Source organism: Henckelia pumila, chromosome 3 (genome assembly GCF_033568475.1).
Source record: "Henckelia pumila isolate YLH828 chromosome 3, ASM3356847v2, whole genome shotgun sequence".
NCBI classification, from domain to species: domain Eukaryota; kingdom Viridiplantae; phylum Streptophyta; class Magnoliopsida; order Lamiales; family Gesneriaceae; genus Henckelia; species Henckelia pumila.
The window spans coordinates 190,081,974-190,092,317 of record NC_133122.1 but is presented as its reverse complement, the minus strand read 5'-3'; the positions used below and the strand labels follow the sequence as shown (position 1 = coordinate 190,092,317).

The following is a 10,344-nucleotide window of genomic DNA, read 5'->3' as shown; positions in this document are numbered from 1 at the left end:
TAAATTTCAAAGTCTAGCAATTATATTGTGATAAATAGTAAATTATATAATAATATAACTTTAATTTATAATAGTAAATTTTACGAGAAATAAATTAATAATTTTTAATTATTATAGCACAACAAGATAGTGAAGTAGTAATTTTCTTATCTAATGAATAACAATTTCAATATAATTGATTAAAAAATAACAAAAAAAATTCATTGGTAAACCTCACGTGCTTAATCTTTTTTTTAAACAAATTAATGTAATATAATATAATATTCTCTATTAATTTTAGGAAACTAACTGTAACGCCCGGAATTATTTAATTTTAATCCAAGAATAATTAATTTGGGAATATTTGGAGTTTGGATTTAAATTCTACTATTCTTAAATTGATTAGGATTGAAATTGAATGAATTGAGTAATTGAGGACTGAATTTCTATTTTGGAAGAGTTGAGGGGTCAAAGTGCAATTAGGGGATTTGAGTGGGACACTTGTTATGTTTAAACCTTGCTCACGTGTGAAACACTAAATTCCATCAGATTTCTCAAAGTTGAAGGAGAAAGAACCGAGAGCAACTTTCCAAGAAATCTCCAATTCATTTCTTCTTCTTCAAATTGCTATATCTTGAGCTACGGTTATCCGAATTCGATTCCGAAAGATGTTTTGGAATCCTCTCGACAAGACCTTCGATTTGATGTAAGTTTTTCTGTCTTTCATGTTGGTTTGAGAATTCGAAATGGACAGGGATCAGAAGTTGGAATGAATTTGATGGTTTTGATCTTCTAGCTTTGATGTTCTTGAAGTTTGGTTAAAGAGTGATGTGTATATCATGTCCTTATGATTTCCAGATATGTTTCGATTGATATATACTTGCTGATATGTTGAGTTGAGTTGTTGAACAATTGATATGAATGTTAGAAATGATATAGAGATTTGCGGGAATCGCCGAGTTATACCGAAATGCCGTCGAACTTTTGAATTGGAGTGATTTGATAGCATTCTTCAGCTTAGAAGTGGATGAGCTCTTAGCTGATGATTCTTTGCTTATTATGTTGTTGTTTCAGTGTGTAAACAGGACAAGTGAACTTGAGAACGTTGAATTCGAAACCGATAGAAGAACACACAAGGTTGGTTGAGTTTCCTTTGAAGTTCTTGTGGAAGGTTGAGTTGATATTGAACAGAATTTGAGTTGTGTTTGGTAATTGATCTTGGACAGAATTGGACAAGCTCAAAGACATCCTAGACATCACATTTGAAAGGTAAAAGTGGACTACAATTTGATTGGGATTACAACTCGATATGGTTTGTATCGAGTTCCCTCAATTCACATACTTGTTTGTTTAAGTGCTCTTATGTGCTTTCTTTTGATTACTTGAATAAGTTCTTGATATAATGAATGCCCTGATTATGTTACATGTTGCATTCATCTTGATGACTTATTCTCTTGAGTTTGAAATGAACGGACACGTTCGAATAGACGATTTGAGGGATTATATATGTATGGCCTGGGTGGTTGTTTGAGCCTAGCGTCTGAGCTGCATATATAATGGCTTCAAAGTCTAGAAGAGCAAGATAGTAGCCCCACCTCGATAGGGTGTGTCGGTGGATTAGCTATGATATCTTCTTCTCGGGATCCCAGTTGATGAATGATGAAAAGAACCTTGTTTTGAAAGCATGCATTGTATTTATTTCTATATCATGATTGTGATATTGATTATGCATGTTTAGTTGCTTTTACTGGGAAATCTATTTCTCACCGGAGTTATCCGGCTATTGTTTTGTTGTATGTGTCATTGCAATAGGAGGAAGTGGAACCGGGCAAAGGCGGACTTAAAGAACAAGGGATGAAATCGATATAGCGTGAGGATCCGAGTTAGGAGTTATGGGTGCTGTCATGAAGTTTATTGAGTTTTAAACATGATCATGTTAGAAGATACTTGTACCAAGACTTGTAGATGATTGAGTTGTGGTTTTGTTGATGTTTATAGGATTGGAAATATGTTGTAAATCCTTGAATCAACATAAGGTGTCTTGATCTGGATATATGACAATGTTATTGCATGTTATGAGAATGATGATTATGTTGTAAAGCCTTGGAATGGTTTATTACTAGCATTAAAAGCATGTTAGAATGCATGGTAGTTGTTATGCTTGATTTCATCATGTCTAGATTTTGGTAGGACATGATCTTGAATCAATCATAGGCATGATCTCGTTTTTGACAGCAGCTGAGCCATTATTTTTTTCTGTTGGTTTGGCTGGCGCACGGGCGAGCTCCTGCTCGCGCGCGCGCGAGCCAAGCCAGGGGACCTCGGTCCCATTGGCCGGCGCGCGCGCGAGGGGTGATGCCCGCGCGTGCGCAGTGCAACTTATTAAAAAATTTTTTTTTTTTTTTTATTATTCTCTTGTTTAGACTTTGATTATTGTCTAACATGGTTTAATAATGATTAATGAGATTAATGAGAGATTAAAACTCGGGTCATCACAACAGGTGGTATCAAAGCAAGAAAATTCTGGACTTAGATAGACAATGAGTGGGGTAGATCGAGTCATCTGCTTTACTTATTTATGATTTATGCTATGAGTTAATTACGTGATTGAATTACATGTTTTAAATGATAGCATGATTTACTTTCAAGTATTTTATTACAAGATGTTGTATTTATTTTATTTGAAAGTATGATTACGATGATTAAAGATGCATGCTTATTGGACTATCTGAACTGATAGAGGCATGTATCCTAATGAATTATGACATGCTACCTGATTATCTGAATTAATTGGAAGCATGTTTTATTTGAAGAGTATAATTATTTATTTAAGATTGAATCAGAACCGAGTCTTGATCAGAGGTAAGATGATCAGAGGAGGACTGAGATAATTTGATGATTTGGTATCCTAACCATATTGATAATCAGATATGTCTCGAAGACCAGGCCGACCTCCTCTTCGACCACAGGTTCCTATTTCTCTGCCAGAACAGACAGTTCATACTCCACCGACAGTTGTTACACCGATAGTGCCTCGAGCTACTGCAGTGCCGAGTAATGAACAGGGAAGTACGTCAAGAGATATGATTGATATGACAGCAACTCCTATGGAAACACTTCTGAAACGTTTCCAATCCTACAAGCCGCCTACTTTGAAAGGTACAGAAAATGTTGTTGAATGCGAGGGATGGCTTGATGATATGGAGATGCTATTTGATTCACTTGACTACGGGGATGAACGGAGAGTTAGATTGATTGGGCACCAGTTGCATGAAGTTGCGAAGAGCTGGTGGTTCACTACAAAAAGAGCTTTGGAGCGTAGAGGAACTGCACTGACTTGGAATGTCTTCAAAACTGAGTTCTACCAACGCTTCTTTCCTGTGTCTTACCGCAAGGATAAAGGGGCTGAGTTTGCAAATCTGAAACAGGGGAATTTGAATATTGAAGACTACGTTGCAAAATTCTCTACATTACTACGTTTTGCTCCACATGTTGCTGACAGTGACGAGGCTATGGCTGATCAGTTTATCAATGGCCTGAGTCCGGATGTTTTTACACTGGTGAATACAAGGCGACCGAATACCTTTGCTGATGCATTGAACAGTGCCAAGGGAGCGGAAGCTGGTTTGATACAGCAGCGAGGAGCTTCGTATACCGCACAACCTCTGAGACAGTCACAACCTGCAGCTCCAACTCCGCAACAACAACCTTTTCGATTTGAAGGTGGTAGTAGCAGTGGAAAGAAAAGGTTTTTGCAAGCAAGAGGAAAACAGTTTAAGAAGTCTGGGAGCAGTTCTTCGAGTTCCAGTGGTACGAAGCAGAAGTCAGGAGTGGTCTGCAACAGTTGTGGTGGAAATCATCCAACCGATCAGTGCCGAGGTGTATCTGGGAGGTGCCATATATGCCAACAGACAGGTCATTTTGCAAGGGTGTGTCCTCAGAGAAATACTGGACAGGCAAGAGGTGCAGAGTCATCACGATCAGTGGCTCAACCTGGGAGACAGGCCTCTTCTGTTCATTCTTTCCAGCCAGCACATACACAGCAGCAGACTCGACCAGGTGGAAGTAAGGCAGGCAATCAGCCTCAGAGACAGCAGGCTCATGTCTTTGCTTTGATTGAGGAGCAGGCACAGGGAGCACCTGATGATGTGATTGCAGGTAACTGTTCTATTTCTGGTTATTCTGCTTATGTGTTGTTTGATACCGGTGCATCCCATACGTTTCTATCTGCCAAATTTGTTGCATTGCATTCTTTGCCTGTTGAGTCATTACCAGTTGTAGTATCTGTTTCTTCTCCTTTGGGGAGGGGTCTTATCTCGATTCAGATAGTAAAGAATTGTGTACTACAGTATGAGGGTAATGATATTGAAATCGATTGTTTTGTACTTGGTATGTCTGATTTTGATTGTATTATTGGGATTGATATGCTGAATAAGTACAGAGCTACCATCGATTGCTTTCAGAAGGTAGTGAGATTCAGACCTGAGATGGCTGGAGAATGGAAGTTCTATGGTAAGGGTTCACGTGCTAAGATTCCTCTTATTTCTGTATTATATATGACCCGACTTTTGCAGAAAGGAGCGGAGGGATTTCTTGTTTATGCAGTGGATTTGTTGAAACCTAGCCTGAACCTGGCTGATTTGCCAGTGGTTAGTGAATTTGCGGACGTCTTTCCGGATGAGATTCCAGGATTACCTCCGTATCGTGAGATTGACTTCAACATTGAACTGATGCCTGGAACTGCACCGATTTCGAAAGCACCTTATCGAATGGCACCAGTTGAACTGAAAGAATTGAAGGAACAGTTAGAAGATTTACTGGCCAAGGGATACATTCGACCCAGTGTTTCTCCTTGGGGAGCTCCAGTACTGTTTGTTAGAAAGAAAGACGGTTCAATGAGATTGTGTATTGATTACCGGCAACTGAACAAGGCTACGGTAAAGAACAAATACCCTTTGCCTCGTATTGATGATTTGTTTGATCAGTTGCAGGGTTCTTCTGTGTATTCCAAGATTGATCTGAGATCTGGATACCATCAGCTGAGAGTTAGGGATTCTGATATTCCTAAGACTGCGTTCAGAACCAGGTATGGCCATTATGAGTTTATAGTTATGCCGTTTGGTTTGACGAATGCTCCAGCTGTATTCATGGCTTTGATGAACCGTGTGTTTCAGAAGTATCTCGATGATTTTGTAATTATCTTTATTGATGATATTCTGATATATTCCAAGAATCTGATTGATCATGCTGAACATCTGAGAACAGTTTTGAAAACCTTACGAGCCGAGAAATTGTATGCTAAACTTTCGAAATGTGAGTTTTGGCTGAAACAGGTTGTCTTTCTTGGACATATTATATCTGGAAATGGTATTTCTGTGGATCCAAGTAAAGTAGAAGCAGTGATCAGTTGGTCAAGACCGACATCTGTTCCTGAGATCCGGAGTTTTATGGGATTGGCTGGGTATTATCGTCGATTTATCAAAGATTTTTCCAGTATTGCGAAGCCAATTACTCAGTTAACTCAGAAAAATGCTCCTTTTATCTGGTCTGAAGCTTGTGAGTCTAGTTTTCTTGAGTTGAAGACACGACTGACCAGTGCACCAGTCTTGACAATTCCTTCAGGTACTGGTGGTTTCACTGTTTACTGTGATGCATCTCATCAAGGATTAGGGTGTGTTTTGATGCAGCGAGGACATGTGATTGCTTATGCCTCAAGACAGTTGAAGCCTCATGAAACCAGATATCCGATTCATGATCTTGAATTGGCCGCCATTGTATTTGCTTTGAAGATTTGGCGACATTATCTGTACGGGGAGCAGTTTGAGATTTATTCTGATCACAAGAGTCTGAAGTATCTATTTTCACAGTCAGAATTGAATATGAGACAGCGGAAGTGGCTTGATTTGCTTAAAGACTTTGATTGTGAGATTAAGTACTATCCAGGGAAATCGAATGCGGCAGCAGATGCACTCAGCCGAAAGGTATGTTCTTTGTCCTTATCGACGATTGGTGTATCAAATTTGATTGAAGACTGTTGTCTGTCTGGGTTAGTATTTGATACGAATTATCAACCTCTTCGACTCTATCAAATGAAAGCTGAACCAGCTTTATTGGTAAGAATTCGAGATGCTCAAAAACTTGATCAGAATATACAGAATTCGATTGAGAAGGTCAGATCAGGGCATGTATCTGAATACCGGGTTCGAGATGATCTTCTTTATGTTCACAATCGCCTTGTAGTGCCTGATATTTCTGATGTGCGACAACAACTACTGACAGAGGCGCATTGTAGTCGTTATAGTATTCATCCTGGAGGTAGGAAGATGTATAATGATCTGAAGACTCGATACTGGTGGAAACCAATGAAGTCTGATATCACTGATTTTGTATCTCGGTGTCTGAACTGCCAACAAGTAAAGGCTGAAAGGAAGAAACCGCCTGGCTTGTTACAGAGTTTATCCGTGCCTGAATGGAAATGGGATCATATTTCCATGGATTTCGTGACGAGATTACCTCGATCTTCTAGAGGTTATGATGCTATCTGGGTAATTATCGATAGATTGACGAAGTCTGCGAGTTTTATACCTTATCGTATGACGTACAGACATGATCAGATGGCAGAGATTTATGTCCGTGAAGTTGTCAGATTACATGGTGTGCCGAAGTCTATTGTATCAGATCGTGATCCTCGATTTACATCTCACTTCTGGCATAGCTTACAGAGTGCTTTGGGTACTCAGCTTCGTTTGAGCACAGCTTATCATCCACAAACAGACGGGCAGTCTGAGCGTACCATTCAGACATTGGAGGACATGTTGAGAGCTGTAGTGCTTGATTTTGGCACGAGTTGGCAAGATTCATTACCTCTTTGTGAATTCTCGTACAACAACAGCTATCAATCGAGTATTGGAATGGCTCTTTTTGAAGCTTTATACGGAAGAAAATGTCGATCTCCTTTGTACTGGGATGATATTTCAGAAGTACCTGACACTGGCCCTGATATGATACGTGATCTGACTGATCAAGTGAAGCTTATTCAGACAAGAATGAAGACAGCTCAAGATAGACAAGCGAAATATGCTAACATTCGACGTCGACCTTTGTCTTTTGAACAGGGGGATCGAGTATTCCTGAAGATTTCTCCTTTTAGAGGTACAGTCAGATTTGGCAAGCAAGGGAATTTGTCTCCACGATATATTGGTCCTTATGAGATTTTGGAGAAAATAGGCAATCTCGCCTATCGATTAGCTCTTCCTCCGACGTTATCTGGAATACATGATGTTTTTCATGTATCAATGCTTCGAAAGTATCTTTCTGATGAATCTCATGTACTTCAATCTGATGAAGCTGAACTTGACGAGACTTTGAGTTATTTTGAAAAGCCGATTCAGATTCTTGATCGTAAAGAGAAGCAACTTCGTACGAAGACTATTCCGCTTGTGAAGGTTCAGTGGAGTCGTCATGGTATTACAGAAGCGACTTGGGAGACTGAATCAGATATGAGACAACGATTTCCAGAGTTATTTTCTTGATGTGAGTCTCCTTTAGTTTTCTGTTATCTGATATCTGTGATATGATTTGTTGATATTACTAAGATTTTGAGGACGAAATCGAGTCTTAGTGGGGGGGAATTGTAACGCCCGAAATTATTTAATTTTAATGCGAGAATAATTAATTTGGGAATATTTGGAGTTTGGATTTAAATTCTACTATTCTTAAATTGATTAGGATTGAAATTGAATGAATTGAGTAATTGAGGACTGAATTGCTATTTTGGAAGAGTTGAGGGGTCAAAGTGCAATTAGGGGATTTGAGTGGGACACTTGTTATGTTTAAACCTTGCTCACGTGTGAAACACTAAATTCCATCAGATTTCTCAAAGTTGAAGGAGAAAGAACCGAGAGCAACTTTCCAAGAAATCTCCAATTCATTTCTTCTTCTTCAAATTGCTATATCTTGAGCTACGGTTATCCGAATTCGATTCCGAAAGATGTTTTGGAATCCTCTCGACAAGACCTTCGATTTGATGTAAGTTTTTCTGTCTTTCATGTTGGTTTGAGAATTCGAAATGGACAGGGATCAGAAGTTGGAATGAATTTGATGGTTTTGATCTTCTAGCTTTGATGTTCTTGAAGTTTGGTTAAAGAGTGATGTGTATATCATGTCCTTATGATTTCCAGATATGTTTCGATTGATATATACTTGCTGATATGTTGAGTTGAGTTGTTGAACAATTGATATGAATGTTAGAAATGATATAGAGATTTGCGGGAATCGCCGAGTTATACCGAAATGCCGTCGAACTTTTGAATTGGAGTGATTTGATAGCATTCTTCAGCTTAGAAGTGGATGAGCTCTTAGCTGATGATTCTTTGCTTATTATGTTGTTGTTTCAGTGTGTAAACAGGACAAGTGAACTTGAGAACGTTGAATTCGAAACCGATAGAAGAACACACAAGGTTGGTTGAGTTTCCTTTGAAGTTCTTGTGGAAGGTTGAGTTGATATTGAACAGAATTTGAGTTGTGTTTGGTAATTGATCTTGGACAGAATTGGACAAGCTCAAAGACATCCTAGACATCACATTTGAAAGGTAAAAGTGGACTACAATTTGATTGGGATTACAACTCGATATGGTTTGTATCGAGTTCCCTCAATTCACATACTTGTTTGTTTAAGTGCTCTTATGTGCTTTCTTTTGATTACTTGAATAAGTTCTTGATATAATGAATGCCCTGATTATGTTACATGTTGCATTCATCTTGATGACTTATTCTCTTGAGTTTGAAATGAACGGACACGTTCGAATAGACGATTTGAGGGATTATATATGTATGGCCTGGGTGGTTGTTTGAGCCTAGCGTCTGAGCTGCATATATAATGGCTTCAAAGTCTAGAGGAGCAAGATAGTAGCCCCACCTCGATAGGGTGTGTCGGTGGATTAGCTATGATATCTTCTTCTCGGGATCCCAGTTGATGAATGATGAAAAGAACCTTGTTTTGAAAGCATGCATTGTATTTATTTCTATATCATGATTGTGATATTGATTATGCATGTTTAGTTGCTTTTACTGGGAAATCTATTTCTCACCGGAGTTATCCGGCTATTGTTTTGTTGTATGTGTCATTGCAATAGGAGGAAGTGGAACCGGGCAAAGGCGGACTTAAAGAACAAGGGATGAAATCGATATAGCGTGAGGATCCGAGTTAGGAGTTATGGGTGCTGTCATGAAGTTTATTGAGTTTTAAACATGATCATGTTAGAAGATACTTGTACCAAGACTTGTAGATGATTGAGTTGTGGTTTTGTTGATGTTTATAGGATTGGAAATATGTTGTAAATCCTTGAATCAACATAAGGTGTCTTGATCTGGATATATGACAATGTTATTGCATGTTATGAGAATGATGATTATGTTGTAAAGCCTTGGAATGGTTTATTACTAGCATTAAAAGCATGTTAGAATGCATGGTAGTTGTTATGCTTGATTTCATCATGTCTAGATTTTGGTAGGACATGATCTTGAATCAATCATAGGCATGATCTCGTTTTTGACAGCAGCTGAGCCATTATTTTTTTCTGTTGGTTTGGCTGGCGCACGGGCGAGCTCCTGCTCGCGCGCGCGCGAGCCAAGCCAGGGGACCTCGGTCCCATTGGCCGGCGCGCGCGCGAGGGGTGATGCCCGCGCGTGCGCAGTGCAACTTATTAAAAAATTTTTTTTTTTTTTATTATTCTCTTGTTTAGACTTTGATTATTGTCTAACATGGTTTAATAATGATTAATGAGATTAATGAGAGATTAGAACTCGGGTCATCACACTAACATAATAAATTTTAGTTTTTATATCATTATTATGATATTGATATTTGATACATTAAAAAATTTAGGAAAGACTAACGATATATAAATTTAGAGACTAAAATATTTCTTAATATATATGTATAGTAGATATTTTTGCAATCTTTGTTCTATAAATTTTCTGCACGTAAAATTTAGCCCCCCTTAAAAACAAATCCTGGTTCCGCCCCTGGAAAAAGCACCTATGCGAAGAAAATGAGGGAAAAAAGGTTAGATGTTTGTCATAAGTGTTCCAGATGGACTTGTGACAGACGGTGCAGATCTTTGGGATATGTTTCCACAATAGAGAAGATAAAATTGATTTCATTAAGAATGGGCTTAGTAAAGAGTCTTTAGATGACATCTCATTGACTCTTGAGACGCATTCTAGTGGAGATGTACAAGGTCAACTTCTCCGTTTATGAAAACTATTTCAAAAGCAGTGTCATGATAATAGTCTTGAGAATCTGACTAAAAAAGACCCTATTTGCCAATTTATAAGAAAATTGGATGGGAAGCCAACCCTCAA

General features: G+C 38.5%; 2 long non-coding RNA genes across 2 annotated transcripts; both read left to right on the top strand.

Moving 5' to 3' along the window:
• The first annotated feature begins 544 nt into the window (after window positions 1-544).
• On the top strand, window positions 545-2,025 carry LOC140886128 (uncharacterized). The gene is made up of 4 exons (XR_012151436.1): window positions 545-685; window positions 1,054-1,116; window positions 1,206-1,248; window positions 1,792-2,025. It is a non-coding gene; the product is annotated as an uncharacterized lncRNA (long non-coding RNA).
• A 5,836-nt stretch (window positions 2,026-7,861) lies between these two features.
• LOC140886179 (uncharacterized) lies at window positions 7,862-9,347 on the top strand. The gene is made up of 4 exons (XR_012151457.1): window positions 7,862-8,007; window positions 8,376-8,438; window positions 8,528-8,570; window positions 9,114-9,347. It is a non-coding gene; the product is annotated as an uncharacterized lncRNA (long non-coding RNA).
• The last annotated feature ends 997 nt before the right edge of the window (window positions 9,348-10,344 follow it).